General features: G+C 39.4%; 1 protein-coding gene and 1 long non-coding RNA gene across 4 annotated transcripts in view; one reads left to right on the top strand and one right to left on the bottom strand.

Moving 5' to 3' along the window:
* The window catches only part of PRICKLE2 (prickle planar cell polarity protein 2), a 301,204-nt gene that overhangs the window by 169,594 nt on the left and 109,981 nt on the right, over positions 1–21,629 (bottom strand). The gene's annotated exons all lie outside the window — the stretch shown is intronic.
* LOC148216747 (uncharacterized) overlaps positions 1–21,629 on the top strand; it is a 65,762-nt gene that overhangs the window by 30,981 nt on the left and 13,152 nt on the right. Inside the window, exons 2-3 of one of the 3 annotated variants that reach the window (XR_015794969.1) lie at positions 3,895–3,983; positions 6,538–6,710. The exons of the other annotated variants lie outside the window; for them this stretch is intronic. This is a non-coding gene — a long non-coding RNA (uncharacterized LOC148216747). The remainder of the gene's footprint in view (positions 1–3,894; positions 3,984–6,537; positions 6,711–21,629) is intronic. 3 annotated transcript variants of the gene reach the window in all.

Below are 21,629 nucleotides of genomic sequence, written 5' to 3'. Positions count from 1 at the left end.
GGGGTTTACTCTCTGTTTATATACAGTAGCTTGCCCTGTCAGTGTTGGTGGGGGAGTTGATTCTCCTTGGTAGTTCCTTGATTAGGCTGTTGTTTACTGCTCGATTGTTTGTCTGAGTTGGTAGTTCCTTGATTAGGGTATTGTTTACTGCTTGATTGTTTGTCTGGTGTTAATCCTGGGATTAATCCCTGTTTATCTGGGTGTTGATTGCTGGTGAGGTGTTTTGATCTTTTTGTTTCCTTTTTAGCTTTTTTATTGTCTCTTTTGAATGGTGTGTAAATGTTTATCTTTATCTGACTTGTCTGAATGCCAAGCTTCCAGGAATTCCCTAGCATTTTTGGATTTAGCTTGGTCTAAGATGCTGACAGTTTCTTGTTGAAAGTGTGGTTGAGTCTGTCCATGTGTTGTGAGATTAAGGAGTTTTCATCGTGTCTTCTGTTAGTTGGTGTTTACATATGCGCTCTGCTAGTCTTTTGCCTGTCCGTCCTACATAATGGTTTGTACAGTCCTTACATTGTATGTTGTAGATGACTCCTCATTTTTCTTCTTGGGCTACTGGGTCTTTTGGTTTACTTAAGATGATCTGCAGGACTTTAGTTGGTTTGTGTGCTATGGTGATGCCATGTGGCAATAGTCTGTTGGTTGTTTCTGAGATGTTTCTGATGTATGGCAGTGTTATCCTTTTCATAGCTTGTGTTGGTTGTGCTGTAGTGGGTTGAATGGTCAGGCACTTCTTGATAAAGCTGCGTGGGTATCCATTTTGTTGGAAGATGTTGTATAGGTGGTCTGTTTCCTTGTTCTGCTGTTCTGGATTGTTGCCGTGCGTGTGCTCATCTGAATAATGTTCTTACACAGATCCTCTTGTATAAGTTGGGTTGTTACTTTGGTAATGGAGTACTTGATTAGTGTGGGTTGTCTTCCAATAGACTTGGGTTTCTAATTTGCTTTTGTTTCCTCTGCTGATGAGGATATCTAGGAAGGGTAGTGTGTTGTTGTTTTCTTCCTCACTGGTGAATTTTATTCCTTTGACGATGTTGTTGATTGTTTCATGCATCTTCTCTAATTGTTCTTTTTTTATTATGACAAAGTTGTCATCTACATACCTGATCCATACTTTTGGTTGTATGTGTGGGAGTGCTATTGTTTCTAGGTGCTGTATTACAATCTCTGCTATGAGTCCTGAGAATGGTGATCCCATGGGTGTGCCTCTGATTTGCTGGCATATTTGTCCATCAAACTGAAAGTAGGTAGTGAGGCAGAGGTTGATGAGGTCCATGATTCTGGGTATTTCGATCTTGGTGTATTTAGTGTATTTAAGTCGGGTGTGTGGTAAATTACTGCTGCCATGGATTCTTTCACTAGTTCTGGGTGTATGGATGTAAAGAGTACTGTGACATTGAATGAAACCATTATTTAAGAGTACTGTGACATTGAATGAAACCATTATTTAATCTTCATTTATTTTTAGGTCTTTGATTTTCTGGAGGCACAGTAGTGGGGAATAGAATATTCACTCCCCTCTGTGAGATATCCAAGCTTTTTTGTAAGTTCTTTTGCTATGTGGTATGTACAACATACACTATATACAACCAGAGGTCCCTGGTAACAATACAATGGGATAGAGGGGTATGTCAGGCTTGTGTATTTCACAATCTCAAATCCATTTTTTTTCCAGTTCTATCTCATATTCTATGGGTAAGTCAGTGCTTTTTTTTTTTTTTTTTAGTTCTTTGACTTCAAAAATGGTGACTTTTCTAAAGCCCTCCCAACAATAGACCAATAGGAAGGAAGTGAGAGCAGAACATTTGTGTTTCTCCATCCTCTTCTGACATAATAATGGATGTAACAGAGGCCTTGTGAATTATTCTCTTGACTGGAACATACCAACTGTGGGATACTGTTGGTTGAAAAGGAAAAGTAGCAATAGAAAGGAAGAAGAATTGCATTGTATGTTAAAAATATCCACTCCTGCTGAGAAATCCAGAGGAATGAACTTGGCAATGCTACAATAAGCATCTGGATTAAAATAAGTGGAGGTGACAGTTAAAAGCAATACTGCTGTTGGTCTTTAATATTGCCCTCCAAATCAACAAAATGTGGATTATTGCCATCCAAGAAATAAGCTTCAGATCTTTCAAACAGTCATGCAATCATAGTGGTGGGAGAGTATACAGCAAATCATAAAGAGATCAGTTTGTAAGTACCCTGAATACAGTATGATAATTACCAGAAGTCCTCATGTATTTGTCAAAAAAAGTCTTGCCAGGCTAATATTTTCTCATATTTTGATTGGTTAACTTCCTTAATAGAATTGTAGGAATGGCATAGGTATAATATACCTTGACTTCAGCAAAGCATTTGACAAAGTACACAATGAAAGCAAGAAAAAAAACCTCAGGTTCTCCCCGTTATACTAGTTTCCTCAACTTATGCATTTCTTTTTAATGGGGGCAACATTCAAGAATTTCCCACTGCATTCTAAAGTAGTACAGTCCATTGTATGACCGCATGAATCCATAATCTCATATGCAAAAACCTTTCTAATCATGTTTATTTTGTATACATTAGACATCTGAAAGCTGGGAAACACTGGAAATAAATAATGCTTGTGGAAGGTTTAAGAATAAATACTGCCATTTCATGCTAAACATTCAAGGCTCCCAGTGTGATAATTATGTTTTCATCATTGAGTGAGAAGCTACAATTTGAGGTCTGGGGAGAATTCGTGTTGCTTTTATCTTTGTTACAACCTTCCAAGAAATTCCAACCACCTCAAAGAAAGATGATCTCTTGCTTCCCAAAACTTGCCATCATGCTGTTGTTACTGCTGATTTTCCTCAGGAAGGATAGAAAACAAGGGAGGGAAGAGCTGTTATCTCCTCAGTATTATTCAGGGTTGGTTTACAAGAAAAGACAAAATAAGGCACAATAGAAATTCTGAGAAACCTATGTGTAGTGTGAGAAAAATGGGTCATGTAGTTTTCATTAACATTAAAAGAGAGTAGAGGTGCTTTTTCCGTGTTCAACTGAAAAATGTATACCAGTTAATCAGGCATTCAAATGTAAAGTTTCCGTTCTGGATAGACAGTTATCGTTATATCTTGCTATGTGGGTTTAGCTTGAGGGAAAATAAAGACTTCAATAAATAAGATTCTCTTACACATAAACAAGATGGCTTTTGATGAACATGTTTTGTGTACTAAAGAATCAGGGGATGAGAAATTGTTCATTTTTGATCACAGACGGCCCTTCCCAACCTAGCCCCCTTCTAGATATGTGAAGGTTAATATCTACAATTCCCAAACCAGCATAGCTATTACTGAGATTACTAAAAATTTAAATATCTATCTATCTATCTATCTATCTATCTATCTATCTATCTATCTATCTATCTATCTATCTATCTATCTATCTCAGAGGATGGAGAAGATTGTCCTAGATGGACATATGCTCATATCTAAGAGAGTTTCTTATATTCCAATAAAAGTGTGGATTTTTGATGTGTTAATCTATAACACACTACTATGATGTTCAATGATGTGTGGAGAATCTTCTAACCTTGCATGACTACTTTCTTCAACTGTTTTTGACTCATTCAACTCAAGTGTCCTAGGAAAACCCACTTGCAGTGCCCCACTTCCATGAGGTGAGAGGTTGAAGGCCACAGGTACTGTTTTTCTGTTGCACTTTGGAATAGCCTTCCCCCAGAAACTGAATTAGGCCCCACATTGTGGGCTTTCCATAAGCTTTTAAAAAGAGAATTATTTTGAAGATCCTTTGGGTGGGAATTGATACTATTGATGCTATTGTTTGCTAAATGGTTATGTGCATTTGGATATGGTTGGCTTTTTTTTGTTGTTGTTAACAAATCTATTTATACTGTGAACATTTTAGTGTATTTTATAGATATGCTGCAACCAGACTTGAGTGTCCTGTGACTGCAGTGGATATTTGCATACTCTCCTCCACTGAAGATTTCCAGGGTAGAACTTGCAAGTGACGAATGTAACTTTTCACTGTTCTAAGATCAAATTTTAGTTATTGTGACCTTCCCAGATATGAACAGATTTATGCACTTTGAAATTATCTTTGTTTTCTTCAACCTTCATGAAGTAGCATCCAGGAATAAACTAATAAAAGGAAGATGAGCAGTACTTTCTAGACTGAAGGAAAATGTTTCAGCTTAACCCTTTAGAAGGTTTTTTTGAGCAGCTACGTCCAACAGGATTTACTATTAGAAAATTTCTTCTAATCTTTAGCTAAAATTTGCTTTTCTGAAATTCCATCTGCTAATCCTGGAGTATAAATCCAGGATACTCCACCTTTGAATATTCAAAGACCTCTGCCATGTCTGTTCTTAAGGGTTAACATACCCAGTTCCTCTTAGTTATTTGACATCCTGTTGTCCAGGCAATCTCAAAATAATTTAAGATTGGATTTGTAGTGGAATACAGGCAACAACCTGCTTGCTTTTAAAAATATAAAAAGATCAGTGGGCTTTCAGAAGACTCATAGTATTCTCACCTGGTGACTGAGGATCTAATGTGATGAATTATTCTTCAAACCTCCATGAAGTTGTGGTTTTCTTTGCTTTGACCCTTCCCCTATATGGAGCCCTCAAGATTATTTTGGGACTGCTACCCCCAAAATACTGGAACTCTGAAAATTGTTGTCCTAATGTCTGAAGGACAAAAGATTACCAATAACCAGTGTAGAACCTTGACCAATTACTCTCAAGGGCATCCTGGGGGGTTGTGTGTGTGTGTGTGTGTGTGTGTGTGTGAGACATACTGAGTCTCTATTAGATAACCAGAATGTTGATAAAATTAGTATCTTAAAGTCTGGGAGACATATCACAGGACTTCTTGCAAGCTTTCTGCATGAACATGCTTTTTCAGCCAGTTGGCTACGTGACAAGAGCTTCAATTATCCAAATAGCTTCCCTTGCTTATTGCAAACACAATGCAAATGGTAATGAATACAATTCAATAAATGTCTAATGTATGGATGTTTCTTTGAGGAAGACCTCATGTGATTAAGTGGTGACCTTATTATATTATGTTTTGTTTGTTTTTTTTAAGATTCTAGATGGTTGCAATATGAGCCCCGGGTAGAAAAATGCACAAATAGTGAGTTTGTTCCACCCTTTAGTATACAAAAGATAACAGCTTCACATTATATAGAGAAGTCAGATACATATTTCATCCTCTGCTTTTAATTTTTTTAAGAAAATGGTTTTACACCTTGCAATCTAAAAGATGGATTCTGAAACTATAATGAATTATGCATGTAGATCAAATTGACACTACATTACTTTTGTAGTTGAGACTGCTCAACGGGAGGTATACAGGAAATATAAGACGACACTGGAATCTTGGTGGGAGAGATGTGTTATGCAAAACATTCCAAGTTCAAGCCTCTTTTTTTCAACTATAAAGATCTCGCCCAGTAGAGCTAAAATGGGCCTCTCTGTCTGAGACCTTGGGAATTCTAGATTCTTTGGGAGGGTTGAATTAGTAACTCCCTGTTGTGCTGACTTTGCTCTCCCAAGAAAGTGAGTAAGATCCTTCCACAGATTCATAGTAAAGGGACGGAGAGAGGAAAGAACTTGGGATTGTGGCTGTTTAAGATGTGGTGGTCTGGTGGGGCAGATTTAGCCCTCGGGGGATAGGTTCCTCATCTCTGTTTAGGACTAGAAACTTTTTTTTTTTAAACAATGACAAAACAATACCCCAGAAGCTATCCCATACATTAGGCTTCCTTGGCAAAAATATACTATAACCCCAGAGATTCCTTCCTATAAATTAGTCTTCATGAGACATATTTAAACAATAGAAAATGAAAATAAAGGAGGGTGCGATTTTTCTCTTGCCATCTGGTACACCAAAAGTTACTCCAAATGAAAGGCTTGACTAGCTATTTTGCATAACTTTTCTACCATCAACTATCAGACAAGCATGCAAATGCTTCCTGCTACTATTGTGTCCTTTAGATACAACCTAAAGAGGCTTGAAAATTGCAGGCTTTCTTTCGTTTTTGAATATTTAGATCAGAAAATTCTATTCAGCTTCTGCTGGGCTCAGAGTGCCAGTTATGAATCCTCGGGCATCACAATTCCTGGGTTTCCATTAGGCATTGCTCCTTATCATCAATGTGTCTCTCTACTGCTACAAACATTGTGATAACAAGTCACCTGCCTAAATGAAAAAATACGCAGAGCATAGTTAGGTTTTTGTTTTGAACATACTCATGAAGGGGAGATAATCTGTCTTCCTATGAAAGGCAGAGAAGCAACACCCAGATCCTCAGTGCACAGTGTATGCTAAGACATATGGAAGTGCCAAGCTTTGAGCATCCATAAAGGTCCATCTTTAGGTTCTATGTTTGCCCATCTACTTGTAATATTCTAATATTTTGATTTAACCAGAGACCCTTCCTAAAGTTATATGGAAACCAAATGAATTCAGACATTTCCTCTCATCCTTTGTTAAAGCTCAACGGCAGAAGAAATGTTTTCTTTTGTTTCTTCTTTGATAGGTTTACATTCTAATGAAACCTTTCATTAAATACTGAAAAGATCCTACAAGCAGATAAATCAGGAGGTCCACCTTACCTCATGAAGCTAACAGAGAGACAGCAGCAAGACTATTTATTGCTATGACTTCTATGCCACTTCAATCTAATTGACTCTAAGTGGCTTACAGACTCAGGTAATGCAACCCAAACAAGCAATACATAAAACAGTAACACCTGTATTGATACACTCATCATATCCATAGCTCCACTTGTTAGTAACCAGGACACACATTCAAACAGCTTACATGCTTCCTTCATTCCCAAAGATTCCATGAAATGTCAGGTCTTAACAAGCCTCTTAAATGTCCCTAGGGACAAGGTATTCCAGAGGAGGGTACCTCAACAGATAATACCTGCTTCCAAGCCCCCTCCTGCTAAGCTCCCTGATAGGTGAGGTCTCTCAGCAAATACTTTTTGCTTGCAGTTATGTGGAGGTAGATTCTACCTAGAATAGGTGGTCTCAAAAAGTGAACAACTTTTACATGTAAGTGGATCAACTCCTTGGCTGAGAATTTGGGGATTTCACATATCTCAAAGTCCCCTAGTTTCAGGAAGGCTATTATCTCCAGTTCGGTGTAATGGTTAAGGCACCAGGCTAGAAACCAGGAGACTGTGAGTTCTAGTCCTGCCTTGGGCACAAAGCCAGCTGGGTGACCTTGAGCTAGTCACTCTCTGTCAGCCACAGGAAGGAGGCCATGGAAAACCACTTCCAAAAACCTTGCCAAGAAAACTTCAGGGACTAGTCCAGGCAGTTGCCAGGAGTTAAAAACTGACTTGAAGGCACACACACACACACACACAATTATCCGTACATCCATATGATTTCGGCACAGCTTCCTTCTGAATAATCAAATACGGGATTATGCACTGATTCATTATGGCAATTCTATCACATGCCTGCTCATACTATGAGTCAGCAGAGTAAGTACTGTACATCTTGCTCCCATTATGCTTTCTCACAGAGTCTGTTTTCCCATTCTAACTAAGCACTAACTCAGTAGGTTTTAGCCCCTGATAACAAACCGCTTTACATTGTACTACCAGAACTGAGCTGGAAAAATCTGGATGATCAGTAGATGACAGCAAGGTGTTAGCATTTCCTGTATTCCTTTTCTATAATCTAGTAGTTATTGTGATTTTTGCATCCCAGATTTTGTAGCCGTAGCTATATGACTCGTACTTAAAAGTTGAACAGGTTGGTTCTGCTGTGTTAATTTACAGTCTCCTACAGGTTAACATAACAGAGGGAAAGTTAATTTCTACCTTTGCAAGGAACTCCAGTGGGATATTAACAGAGGAAGGAGTAAATTGTGACTTAGCCCATATATAGTTCCCTGCACTATTCCCCCAAATGTGTGTGTGTGTGTGTATTTGCATATATACAAGTGCATGGAGTAATCTTCAATAAACCCGAGACACAGTAGTCAGTTTGAATTATGAGCAAAATTGGAGAAAGAAGTTACTATGGTCTGTCAACAAGGGAGCAAGGCATAGAACAGAATCTTCTCTAATAGTGGGGAAGCAAGTGATAGAGGCAATAATAGCAAGCAGATGGAAGACAAGGAGGGGCAAGATTAATTATATGAACCAGGATGAGATTGGCTGGGAAACCGATTGGTTACGTAATAGAGTTGCACATGCAAAGAGCTCAATAATATTAAGTATCCTCTTTTTATGTTGGTTTGTTTTTTTACTTCAGAGGAATCTAGGAAATTGCCTTATACTATTTGTCAATTAGCCCGGTGTTGCAGTATTCCTCTTTAACAGCAATTTTTCAGGATCTCCTGTAGAGAAGAATATTTTCCATTATCTGTTACCAATCCCCTTCAGCTGCTGATGAAAGGATTACATCTGCAAATTTCTGCACTGAAAATATATGTGACATAGTCCTATTGTATGAGAAAGCTTGACAATGCACTTAGAACATCTGGTTCGTTGACCTCATGCTGGGAAGCTGGATAGACCATTTGCCCCTTCAACTGACACTGAAGAATCTGTGGCCAGAGATGGAACATTTTACTTGAATGAGTAAGACAGCAGTCCATCTTTCTAAGAGGCTTTTTTTTTTTTTTAATCCGCTTCAATCGTGACTGATTCTATGGAGGCTGCCTGGGTGAGTCCCTGCCGTTTTCCTGGCAAGGTTTTTGCAGAAGTGGTTTGCCATTGCCTCCTTCCTAGGGCAGAGCCCAGCTGGTGGTTGCAGGAAATTGAGTCTCTTCTGTTGCGTTGTGTCCAGCAACCGATTCCCATTTTCCCGTGCAAGGTGCCGCCGGCGTTTTTCCTCCCACCGGGGTGAGAGTACCTATTTATCTACTCGCTTATCCTTTCGAACTGCTAGGTGGACAGGAGCTAGGGATGAATGACGGGAGCTCACCCTGCCACGCAGAGCTTGGGCTCGAACCGCTGAAGTGTCAACCATTTCTGGCTGAAAACTTCCAGCATCCAGAGTTTCATAAAACTGTAAGACAACCATTCTCAAAAGAAAGCAAAACAAATTAAGGAAGAGCCAAATAACAATAGCTAAGCAGGTCTGCTCTCAGACCATCTTCTCTGTATATATTCTGAAATTCCAAATCCTATTCAAGCAAGTAACATAATTAACTGATTTTCTTTATAATTCTCTGTTGCCTTCTCTTGCTGATTTCCTCTTTCCCCAAGTTAATCTATTCTGATAAGAAGACATTTGGCTACATGGTTCAAAAGAGATTTTCCCCATGAAAATTTCTTCCTGTATGAAAGTAGAGCGCCACATCTATTCTCTGTATTTGCACAATTCACTACATGGGTTAACCGCAGAAGCTGTGGCACACTGCTTAACATGTCCCAGCTGGGGTTCAATTGGTGTCAGCCCTTTGAGGTAGGCAAGATCAAGAAACAACAACAGCAAGGATTTCAGCAACGTTCTGTATTGTTCTACAGTATAGTAACAATGAGGTGAAAGCCTGTCAGGATTTGTCTCTGCATCATTTAATACCAAAGAAAATCAGGGTTGGGGTTATTTTGACTTCCCCATTCCCGGGGCCAGGTCTTCAGTCCACAGCACTACAGTCCACTACAGTCTACTGTAATTCTTTTTCTTTCCTTTCCTTATTAAAGAGCTACCCTTAGAAGAAAAGACTGGGCCTTGGGGAGGTGGCCTTGCCTCTGCTTTGTGAAGCAAGGGGACTCTCTTTGTCAAGATGAAAGGGTGAGCCATTCTTCCCAATTTGCATCACCTTAAAGCCTTGGCCAGCAAGGGTTCTAATAGCAGTCAGAAGCTTCAGAAGAGACTTGTAGATATCAGAGCTGCTAGAAGAAGCCTCAGAAGAGAGGCAAAATGAAAATGAATTCACATAGAAAGGAGGCTGGGCTGCTTCTCCTCTGAAGTTCTGCTTACCCCTAGAGAAAACTGTTGATAGAGAAAATCACCTCTCCCTTATAAATGTTAGATCATATATTCTAACCTCAAGGGCCACACCAAGCTTGGTATAGCATGCCAAGGGCCATACTTCAAAGCAGGTAGAGCCAGGAGTTGTTTTAGGAAGAGAGCTTTGACTTCTGGGCCCTTTTCTGTCTTATCAGAAGGTGGTGTACAGTCCTTACTTCCCTCCAAAATTTTTTGCATCCACAGGAGATTTTTTTGCTGCTTTAACTTGGTTGCTCTTTATGTGCGTCAAGCTCCAAGCTGAGTTGGAGGTTGCTGCTGAGTGCCAAGCCGAGCTCCAGGCAGGGATTAAGCAGAGTAGTCACTGCTTACTGCAGTCCTGGCAATTGGATTTCAGCCCTGCTTATTGCCTATCACTGCTGAAGTCATTGAGAGGTTGCTTCCTCATTCAGTTGCAGCCTGCCTTGCAGCCTGCCTCTCCTGTCCTCCCCTACGCCAGTGTTGTACAAACCTGGCTACTTTAAGATGAGTGGACTTCAACTCCCAGAATTCCCCAGCCAGCCATGGGTCCCGTAGCAGTAATACCTTTTGGGGAGGGGGGAAATAAGATGAGCTTGGGGTTGAGAAAGGGGGGCTATTCCAGCTGTTTCAGTGCTGCCTCTTCCAGGTCCAGAAGGGTGCTTTCAATCACATCCTTTTTTCCCTTCACTTACAAATCTGCATTGATTAAGGAATTGATTGTGCCTCTTTTTAAAAAAGACCCTCAAATTAGTGAATATTTGGCCCCAGCCATTCTGGGAGTCACAGAAGAAATATTGGTGGGCCACACTTTTTGCACCCCTGCACTACACTATGTCTTTCAGCTAATACAAACATGCACTAGGTTTGTATCACCCAATACCACCATAGAACTATACTAGAGACTTGGATTTCTCCTCTAAACAGAATCCTTGTGAGCTTGTCCAGTCATATGGAGATGTTTTAATTTCTCTTACTCACTGGTATAAAAAGGAGGCCATTGGGGGGGGGGAACCTTCAGTTAGCAAAAAGTTTACAAGGACTATCTTCTTCTCTCATCCAACAAAATAAGCTCATTTAAAGATATATAGCTCAATCAGGTAGCTATTTAAAGAACCCATTTGACTCCTTGATAAAGATAATAGGGGAAGATGAGAAAGACTCTGCAAAAAGTTTTTTCCTCTTTTCAATTAGTGTCTGCTTAATCCCTCGCCAGCAAAGCATGTCATAAAAGAGCTCTCTTATAAGTCATTAGAAAGGTGTGTGCAGCTGAGACTGATTCAGGAAAATGTGTAACCTCCTCCTGGTAATTTCCTGCAGACAGAGCATTTAACCATCCTCAAACTCACCCCACAAAAATCCAAGTTGGTGATTCACATTCTCAGAAGCAGAGCCCATCTCCTTGGCCTAAGGACCAGTGATTCTGTTATGCTTGCAAATCAGATAATCTTACGCTTTCTGCCAAAAATGAAGTCAGTGTGGCTAGAGGGTTTTTTTTAAAACATTCCTACCACAATTTTATTTTTCAGCCAGTGTTCTATTCTATTCATTGCTTGGGGTCAAATGCAGCTAGTTTTCCTTGAAAGAAGTGACTTGTCTTCTGATTCTGTATTACCTTTTTCTTATAGAACTCAATTGTTATTTCTTGCCCCCACATTTTATAGTCCTGCTTTATCTCATGATACATATTTTAGAAATCTCAACTCCAGCAGGCCACTTAGTCTGCAAAATCACTTTTGGCAATCCCGTTTATCAGTACAGTGGTACCTCGGGTTACGAACGCCTCTGCTTATGAAGTTTTCGGGTTGCGACCAGCTCCGGCCGCAAAAATTTACCTCGGTTTGCGAACTCCGCCTCGGGTACGAACCGGATCTGCGGCCATTTTCCGCCGTGACACATGGTCCGCGGCCGCTTTTCTGCCCGTGCCACGTGGTCCGCGGCCGTTTTTCCGCCCTGCCGCGTGGTCCGCGGCCATTTTTCCGCCCTTGACGCATGGTTCGCGGACGCCGGAACGGATTAACGGTAATTACATTGAACCTTATGGGAAAATTTGCTTCGGGTTGCGAACAAATTGGGTTGCAACCAGAGTCACGGAACGGATTAAATTCGTAACCCGAGGTACCACTGTACTGGTCTTTAATGTGTTTAAGGCACCATTATATCAGTCTACAATTTCCAGTTCCCTAGCCAATGTAGAGATTGGTTAAGTTATGTGAGATGTAGGGCCTAAGCACATGGAACATGGCAGTTTGGGAAGTTTAATGTTAAATTTCCTTTGGAAAGGCTGCCAGATTTGGGCTGCAAAAGTCTGGACAAGCACTAGATGACAGCAAAGAGGTTTCTCCAACCTTACCCTAAACCAGAAAAGGTAGCCTATCTTACAGCAGTTAGAATCTTACTGAAAAAGATAATACTTACAAAATGCTAATAAAAATAAGATGATGAAATAAAAACAGCAACTAAGGGCCAGGAATGATAACATTATTGGAGCCTGGGAAATAAAATTAACATGCTGGTGTTAAAGTAATAGCAAAGGAGATGTCAATCAAAGTGCTCTTGAGAGAAAATTCCATAAACCTGTTGTACATTTGATAAAGAACCACTTTCTGTAGGAGGGGATTTTGGAAGAGGCCATCTGAAGAGGATTTCAGTGCAGAGTTTTAGCTAGGGATTATGGGAGTTGACTTCCTACATATCTTGGGGACCCACCAGTTCAAGGACAAGTGATCAAGTTAGTTGGAAATGTATACTTAATGGAAAACAGTCCAGGTTACTTGACATCCTGGGTGAAACAGAAGCTTTATCTAAACTGGCATATCTAATCATTTACTGCCATATTGAGAGTGGGTTTGGTGTACTAATTAAGGCACAAGGCTAGAAGGTGAGAGACCATGAGTTCAGGTCCTGCTTTAAGCACAACGTCAACTTGGGGCAGTCCCTTTCTCTCAGCCCTAAGGAAGAAGGCCATAGCAAACCACTTCCGAAAATCATGCCAAGAAAACTGCAGAGATTCATCCAGGCAGTCACCTGGGGACAAGACTGACTTAAAGACATACACACAATAAAAGAGCAAGGATCTTTCCACCCCAACCAGCCTATCTGGTTGCTTGTTTACTTATTATGTAATGTCTTTGACACATGGTAACTGCAGTTATCGATCAGCTGCCCAGATCAAAATGTCTGTTTTATGATCAAGAAGAAATATCAAGGCATACAAATTATTTGCAAACTACGAGTGGTGTTCTGCCAACCAAGAGAGGAAAATAAACAAGTACTACCCAGTTATTTGCTGTTATATATTTTTGTTCAAAGCCTTTTCCCCCGTACAGAAATGTATTATTTATTTCTAATAAATAAATAGAAAATCCAAAGTATTTTAAGGGCACTGAATTAAATTACTGCCATGTACTTTCCAAACGTCTTGTTAAATAAAACAAACACAACGCATTTCCTCTTGAATGCGGATTTTAATTAAAAAAATCTAAGTTGTAATAACTTAAACAAAGTTCCAGTCATGAGAAAAGCAGCTGTCAAAAGTTCCAGGCGTGAGTTTTGTCATTTCCCAGAAATCCCTAGAAGATCTGAAATGGTACAGGAAGCTTTTGAACAAGCAGAGCTCAAAGAGAGAAACATCTTTCAATCTGCAATACCCAAGAGTGAAAGGAAGTGTACTTCTGAGTATGTATGGACATGATTTCCTTTTGATTGTTAGATGGTTTTCAGAAAGATTGTGATTGGATAAAACTAAGCAGAATTCATGCCGACAATTACACCAAAGAGGGTTATCGTCAGTAAAATATTCATAAAAGTTAATACGGTTGTCAGAAATCAACAGTACAGCTTTCCAGATTGCAGTATTTATGAAAATTGCTCTCGCAATTATGTCATGATTATAAGTTATGCCCTTACCCTGTCCTTTGCAAACAGTAGCTTAAAGAATGTTGGGAGACTTTCATAAGGAACAAAGAACCCATCCTTTTTAGCAAGTTGTTTTCCTTTCCCTGCCTTTCCAGCCACAAAGTTTTAAGGCAGAGAGAGAAAACTCCAATTGAAAAAGAAAAGAGAAGAAAGAGCCGTAATCATAATCTCCTAATAGTATTTTAAACTTCAAAGAGTTTATGTCTTTGCAAAATTGGAATACAAATTGGAATTCTGTTACTGACCCAGGCTAAATTGGGATTTAATTTCATAAGCAGGAACAGGTGAGGGGAAACTCCACACCCCCAGGGATGGGAGGGAAGAATGAGATAAAGAAGGAAGGAAATAGGAGGGGGGAGGGGGAGAGCAAGAAAGGGAAACTTTTCTTAATGAGAAAAGCCTGATGACTGAAGCAAATGGCAAATGCTTACTGACACCCCCACCCCCCACCCCCGGGGTAGACAGCAAGAGGTTGCTTTCTTAAAAAACAGACAAGCTGAAAACTTTATCACTTGGAGACCAGATCTCACTTTAACCAATAGCCTCATTGTAGCTCAAGGAAGATACTGAAGCTTCATTCCAATAATCCCAGGGCCAATATTCAGTGACCATGAAGGGACATTAGGAGTGTGTGTTTTGGATGTGGAAGGAGACACATAGTCAATCCATTTAAATTTCCAGTAGCGTCCACAAACCTCAGTGCTTCGCCCTAATGTGGAGAAGTGTGGCTTTCAGGAAAAAAAATCAGCAAGTGGCGTGCATTCTGCATAGCGGGATAAGAAGATCAAAGGTGCATTTGTGATGCTTAAAATCTACCTACTTTCTCCTGGCTGTTTCCAGATGCGTGTTGAGAGATGTGCTTAGAACAACAATGGGGCAAGGGGTGAAAAAGTGATTGCTTGACAATACAGTGATATAAACAAAGCAATCGGACTGAAGTCTCTGAAAATCAGAAATCTAATGACTGCAGGACAAAGAGGAAAGAGGAATATTAGGACATTCATAAGAGTTGGGGCTTAAATGGCTTCTCAATACAAGATATTCTTATTACAATAAATTTAATTACATCAGTCCCACAATAATTACAATAATCTAATGATAATATAAACTGTAATTCTTTAGCTCCTGAAAGCCCAGGACCAACTGCCTGTCCCATGGCTCTTGCCTCTTCCTCTGCCTCTGTTGAGGCCTCCTTGTCTCCTTGACTGTCAACATCATTAAGGCACAGGACAGGCTTAAGAACAGAAACAAACTGGGAGGGCTAGATGCAGGTCTGTCTTATGAACAAGCCACAGTGACCTAATCAACACAAAATATTAAATCGTAAAACACTACTTATAAAGTGCAGTTCACCCGTCATTCTGTTCCCCAAATTACGCTTAGAGGGAAATGTGAGCCACGGGTGGGTTTCTGTTAAAATGCTTAGTCCAGCCAACTCACAGCAGGACTTTCTGATAAGCTGATTTGATATACAAATGCTCTGTTTGTTTTCTCTCTCAGCCTGGACGTGTTGCTTTGTCAGTGTGTTTGTGTAACTCAACCTTCCCCAATCTGGTGGCTTCCAGAACTATAATTTCCATCATCTGTAGACAGCGCCGTCATTGGTTGGAGAAGGAGGGTGTAAGCCAAAGCCAGCACACATTCAAACAATAAAGAAATAACCTACAAGCCATGTAATTATATCTCCAAATTCCCTTGTGTTAGATGGCAATGAAATATTTTTATCTGCAGTTGTAAGGACAATATTTGCAACTTCACTCATAGACTCCCCTCTGGGCCTTTCAATTAATTACTTCTTGAGTGACTTCTAGCTGGATTATTTTAAATTTGAATTAATTTCTATTTTGATTATCAAGTCTCCCAACAGTGCCAGCAGGCAGAGTTCAGAAGTGCACGGATGTCAAAAATTATCTATGCAGACCAGAGGGGGAATAATTATGCAAAACCCATCCTCACCAAGACTTATCAGCCCTCTACCCTGGGCTGATGGTGGTTCTTTGAGTCTGCTGAAGATACTGCAATCTTCCTGGTCTCCCCTCTGTTGGCCATAATCTTTGCTCTCCATCCACACAGACAAACACTTCCCTCACCAAAGAAGGAAATATGCTGATTAGAAAACTACAGGGGCAACTGTTTCAAGGTCGGGAGCAGGCAAAGTAGCATTACAGGACCTCTCTCTTTCACACTGGTTCAAAGTGTGAAAATGCAATTTGCAGAACTCACATAGATCCAAGAGGTGAGAAGGTTGAAACAACATTCGAAAAACTTCTAAAACCAGCCATAAAAAGAGGCTGAAGTTAAAAAGAGAGAGAATGAGAGAGAGAAAGAAAACCTGGCTATTTGAAAGGATTCCTGTGGTTGCTAACTCATGATTGTTATTATGGATACTAATTTCTGTCATCATGAGCAAGGAGTGACTACATATGCTTTTCCCTTCCCTCTTAAGTGCTCTGCAAGAAAGTTTTGCCCTCCCCTCTCTACTGCATACAGAGAGATCAAACTTGGTGGTTTGCATCATCACTTATTTTGAGATGCAGAACTTGAAAATCCAGGTTTTACTAAGAGTTCTTCCCCCTTTTAATAAGTGTCCTTCTCTTTTCCATTTACTGCAACTCTTTTATTTATTCTAAATTTATTCTAAATTTATTTAGCATCTAAAAATGCTAAATATTTCAAGTTGAAAACTTGTCGTCATCACATAAACAATACTTCAACAAGTTTTTTTTTCTCCATATAATCACACATGCCCAATATTCCCCTTATTTTTAGGTGGATTGTATGCAAGAAAGATACTTCTGCTAAGGAATTTGTGGTAATTAAAAAGAGGCACAATTATCAGCTGTTTAATTTCTTAGCATATTTTAGCCAGCTGTGAAGAAGATTCTGATTTATTTTTGACTGTTAAATTACTTTTGACCAATGACTTAGGCATCGGCAAAATCTAGTGTGAGCTGTATTTTATAATATGGGGGAAAAAGGAAATGTGTGCTTTCACATTAGTGTTGACTTCTGGCAACTGTCTGGACAAGACCCTGCAGCTTTCTTGAAAGATTTTGGAAGTGGGTTGCCCTTGCCTTCTTCTTCCTAGGGCTGCGAGAGAGGGACTGGCCCAAGGTCACCCAGCTGGCTTCGTGCCTCAGGCAGGAGTAGAACTCATGGTCTCCCAGGTTCTAGCCTGATGCCTCAACCACTAAAACAAACTAGCTCTCCATATAATACAGAAAAGGCTGGGCAAAATCAAATTTGAGAATTATCTTCCTTATTCTCTTGCAAGGAGGAAAGAGATGCTTGAAATCATGTAACTGAGGTTTCTTATAAGTATGTCTACAGAACAGAATGGATATGTGTACTTTAGAGGCAATAGTAGCTTATGGACTTCTTGCTAAAAATGGGAAAAAATAGTGATTTATTTAAAATAGTGATTTAGCAAGTTATTGATTAAAAAGGGTTGGATATGGGAAGAAGGGAATTATGATATAATCTTAAGGAGGGAGGCGAGATGATTTGTTTGTCTGTATCTGCTGTAAGAAATGTCAGGAGTCACTTCTTTACATTTTCTTTTCTTGTTTCTATCTATACATCTTTCTTAGCTTCTTGTGTCACTTTTTCCCTTTTCCCTTTCTCTGTTCTTTAATTTCTTTTTTTTTCATTTTACTTTATATTATCTTTTATTCTTGTGACAATTCTTACTAAAAATTATTATGAAAAAAGAAGCAATAGTAGCTATTTAGCTCCACTGAGAAACAAAACAAAGACCAAAAACAAAATCCATTGTTAGGACTGTCCAAGATGACCCATAAGAGTGTAAAGGCTTTCAAATTATTCAGAGTTCCCCATCAATGAAGTTAAAGAAGCAAAGAAAGGGGAAGAAATCAGAAACCCAGAATTTAAGCAAGTTATTCAAGCTATAAGGTCTGTAGAGAAAAATAAAATCAATGTTTGGGTTTATCTATTTTATTTAGCTAGTTAGTTTCCAGGTGCGATTCAAGGTGCTGGTTGTTACCTATAAAGCCCTACATGGCACAGGGCCTGGTTACTTGAGGGATAACCTGTCTCCCATAACATCTGCCCAGTCAATTTGATCTGAGTTGGCGCACTCCAGGTTCCTTCGATTAAATAATGTCATCTATCAGGGTGCCAGAAGCATGCCTGTAGCAGCACCTGCCCCCTGGAACAAAGCTCCCCTCAAGATTTGGACAGCCCCACTCTGCTGTTGTTTAGAAGCACCCTGAAGACCTTGCTCTTCACCCAGGTCTTCAGCAAGGGGGAGTGAGACCCCTCATTTCATCACACTTTATTTATTTTAAAAAAATCTTTATTTTTTTTTATTGATTTTATTGTAATTTCTTTCTTTGATTGTTGTGAGCTGCACAGAGTGGGGCAGCATACAAGTTTAATAAATTATTGTGGTTGGTTGCACAGTCAGCTAGATGTTTAGACTGGATTTGGCATTTTTATCCACCTACTGAGTCCTTCCCAAGGTCCTGGGATAGGCAGATGTTGTTGTTTGATGGTGTTAAAGGTACTGTCACATGATGTAAGCTGTTCCAAGTAAAGCTGCCTTTTGCAATTGACTGATGGTGATTATTGTTGGTTGCACAGTCAGCCAGATGTCTTTTTTTTATTATTATTATTATTGTTGTTGTTGTTGTTATTACTACTACTACTACTATTACTACTACTACTATTATTATTATTATTTTAGAGTTAGCAATTGCTTGTGTGAAGGCTCCCTAACGTGAAAACATGGAGTTCCTATTAGTCAGGGTCAATATTAATGAGTAGATCGGGCTGAGCCACCTTGCTAAGGCCTTGGCTAAACACTGGGAGTTGCCTTCCAAAATGGGGGTAGGGCCCAAAAGTAGGGATTCCTGGGCACAAATCAAAAACTGTTCTCCAAATTCTAGTCTACCCATCTCAGAATTGCATAATGGTTTCAAAACATGAAATGTAAAACCATTCCAGATTAATAAAACAAAGTTTGCTACCAAATTTCAGTGGCAAGCATGAATGCAGCTTTGGAGTGCACAAGATTTTGGACAGGGAAGTTTCACATGGCTATTGGTTAAGGCACCCTTCTATATTCCTATGAAGTTCAAAAGGATTTGAAAGAAAAATAAACAAAAGAAGGAAAGGACCTAACTTTGTTTGGATTCAGAAGCTAAGCAGAATCAAGTTAGTGCTTAGATTGGAGACAACTAGGAAATATCAGGGCTGTAATATAGACTGGGAAGTCATAAAACATCTTGGAAGGGCACAAGGGCAAAACACTTTCATACTGTACCCAAGAAAACTGCATGCAGGTAGTCAGAAGAAGTCAAGCAACTTCAGAAGGTCTTTATTAGGGCTGTGCATTGATCGGGATTCAAAAAAGAAGAACAGTTGTATCTGTTGGCACCTCCCTTGAAAGAAATCCGTTTTTTCCCCCTTCACCTATACTTCCCTTCCCTTCCCTTCCCTTCCCTTCCCTTCCCTTCCCTTCCCTTCCCTTCCCTTCCCTTCCCTTCCCTTCCCTTCCCTTCCCTTCCCTTATTGATAAATTTTGTATCACTATATTATAAAGTAAGATCAACATCTTTCAGCATATTCTCCCTTTTTTGGATGATGTACTGTATGTCTGCTCTTTTGGCAATACATATGCAGCTATCTTACAATTCATTTCTATCTTGAAAACCCAATAAACTATAACCATGTCATTACTATGGATGCTGCTGGATGATAAATTCATGGTGATGCTTATTTAATTTTTTTTTTCAGAAAAATACACTTGTTTGTATCATGCACAGATGTTTTATGTTGTAGTTCACTCTGTGACAAGTTTGTACGGTTGTGCTTGAAATTTGTGGTTCAAGCTGGGAGTTGTTCCCATGTTCTTTGGAGGTACTACTTCTCAAGAAAACATGTGTTCCATGTCAGTGTTGTGCTGTTGCAGATGTTTAGCAGAATAGTTGGGGGAAATGTGACAAAGGAGGTGGGAAATTGGGGTGAGAAAGAGAGGAGGTTATATGGCTCCTTTGCCTGGGGCATCTCAAAACCTCAAAATGACCCAAAATCACCTCTGCTTACTTTAATAGGTATCATTAATCAATGGCTCTAACCCATGAGAGGCAGATGGAGATAAAAGCTAGCCAGGAACGGTCATAAAATGCTCATCAAAATGCTTAAGATCTAAATTCCTTTGAAGCTTTCTTCAAGGTTTCCTACATTTGGCTTGTTTTTCGCTGAAAATTGTTGCTTTCTTTCCTTAAACGTTACCTGCTTGCATATATTTATCACAATCCCCCAATGCATGTTTATTCTACATGGTGAATCACTAAGGATGAGTGAAATAAACAAAGTCATTAAAACACAAAGCAAACAATTGCAGATCAAATCTGTTCCAGTGTTTCTTTGGGTTCACAAGTTCATAATTCATCAATGTTAACATCAGGAAAATATTTGCTACAAGATTTAGTTAGAAAAGGCCGGAGTCTGTTATTGGAACAGTTTTATTGGAAAACATCTTCAAGTTCCTGTGATCTTGCAGTAATAGCAAGAGTTTGCTTAAGGGTTTATTCTCATACCAACGTCTTGGATTTTTTAGCTTTTTTATTTTTGTAATGTTTGGTTTTTATAACTTTTAATTGTATTTCTGATTTTAGTTTGTTGTAAGCTGCCCAGAGTCCCCCGTTGTGGGGAGATGGGCGGGGACAAGATAGATAGATAAATAAATAAATAAATAAACGTTGAGTGGATCACCACCTGGATGAGACACTAAGGCTATAGAACCAGCTATAGATAAAGCAGCATCGATAAATTTGGCACAGATCAAATAAACTTATGTTAGACAAATTACTGGCCATCTTGCCTAATATTAGTAACAATCTTCTGGCACTTTAGAGCCTAACACTTTATTATGACATTAGCTTGTGTGGGCTGAATGGCAAATGAGCTTGAAATAAGGCCTATCTATCTATCTATCTATTCCAAGAGGAAGGAAAGTGATTAGAAAACAGATCAGGAGATTGTGGGCAGGGAGATACAAACAGTAATACATTATAAAATAAATCATTTTAATCCATGGTAAATTTGCTGGGCTATTTGAAGCAAAACAACAATATCAGCAAGGGTACAAGCACGACTTCTGTTTTGGAAGACATAGAAAAGTGCCCCACAACCCCTTCCCTGCATTTTAGATGAAATGTCGCAATATTTCTGCATGTAATACAATGTATGAAGCTGTATTTTTCTACACTGTTTAATTGACCACCTCTCCAAGTTCTAACACAGCAGGGTTTGGTTCTGACTGTTGCAGCTCTACAACCCGAGATCCTTTTTTTAAAACTCATCCCAACCACATACATCATATCTTGCTCAGAGATCTCATTTCTGATCCTAATCAGCCATATACTTTCCAACCATAGCCAACACTTTCCAATCTTACTGCTTTTTAGCAATTCTGTTCTGCTAAAAAGCTGAGCTTTGAAGTTTATTATAGAATTCAGTAGCACCCACCAACCAGACCCTAAAGTAGACCTCCTGATAAAGCTGATCTCAGGCCTATGTTGAGATCAAGAGGACCAGCTCGTCTCCCTGGTTGGTCTACGATTATACTATGACCAATCATTTCTGTACGTGTTTGTATCACAGATTTGACCCTCCAAAACAAAAACTCTCTTAAACATTTCATAGCTTTCCCTTTCTGCTACTTAAAAAAAATACTATCACAGCAGACGCCAAACCTTGGCTGATTGTAAAAAGAAAAGAGGAGGAA

This window comes from Python bivittatus, unplaced genomic scaffold (genome assembly GCF_059951505.1).
Source record: "Python bivittatus isolate LINGU-HERP-01145 unplaced genomic scaffold, Pbiv_v1 ctg000080_np1212, whole genome shotgun sequence".
Lineage (NCBI taxonomy): Eukaryota > Metazoa > Chordata > Lepidosauria > Squamata > Pythonidae > Python > Python bivittatus.
Note: the sequence above shows the minus strand (reverse complement) of the source record. Positions and strands in the feature narration are given on the sequence as shown.